Genomic DNA, 789 nt, shown 5'->3' on the forward strand with positions numbered 1-789 from the left:
GAGCACCCAGGAGGCCAAGCCTAGCTCTGCCTGGGCCAAATGGGTGTTCTCCAGCAAGTAATTTTCCCTCTGTGAACCTGAGCGCCTCATCCAAGTTCCCACCGCGGAGGAGGGAGGAGGCCTAAGGGAGGCGACACCTGAGAAAGCCCCCTCCTCCCAAGCAGGTTCTCAAAAATAACCCTAGTCTTTCAGACTCAAAAGCACGGTCCCCAAAGCTCTGGACCGCCCTGGCTCTCGGGGCCTTCTTCTGGGTCCAGGTGGCTTTAACGCAAACAGACATATTGTTTGCTAAGTCCGACCTATTGTTCATTCATTCATCTTACACCTACGCAGGGCGTCCCACAAGTCAGGCTCGGGGTGGGGATGGGGGGGCCAGGATGGTCCTCTGCGCACGTCCCCTGCCCGCGTGTCCCCGCGCTTGCCCACGCGCTTGCCCACGCCTCTGAGCACACACTAGGGCCCATAGCCCCCGTGCACCTGGGGACTGACACTGGGACCACGCCCGCCGCCCACACGTACCGGTGGCACAGGCCACCCGGGCGCCGACCGTCGCGCCCTCGCCCCGCCGCGACCGCCAGCCCGCGGCTAGCCAGCAGGGCAACAGCACTTGGCGCAGGCCCCTCCCCTCCCCCCAGGCGGCCAATGAGCGCCGCGACCCGGGCCGGCCCCGCCCACCACGGGGAGCCCCGGCCGCCGATTGGCCCGCCCGGGCGCAATGGCCCCCGCACGTGGGGCGGGGGCGGGGGGTGAATGAAGTGGAAGCGATTCCCCCGCCCCCGCGTTTACCTC

This window comes from Ursus arctos, unplaced genomic scaffold (genome assembly GCF_023065955.2).
Source record: "Ursus arctos isolate Adak ecotype North America unplaced genomic scaffold, UrsArc2.0 scaffold_2, whole genome shotgun sequence".
In the NCBI taxonomy this organism is placed as follows: Eukaryota; Metazoa; Chordata; class Mammalia; order Carnivora; family Ursidae; genus Ursus; species Ursus arctos.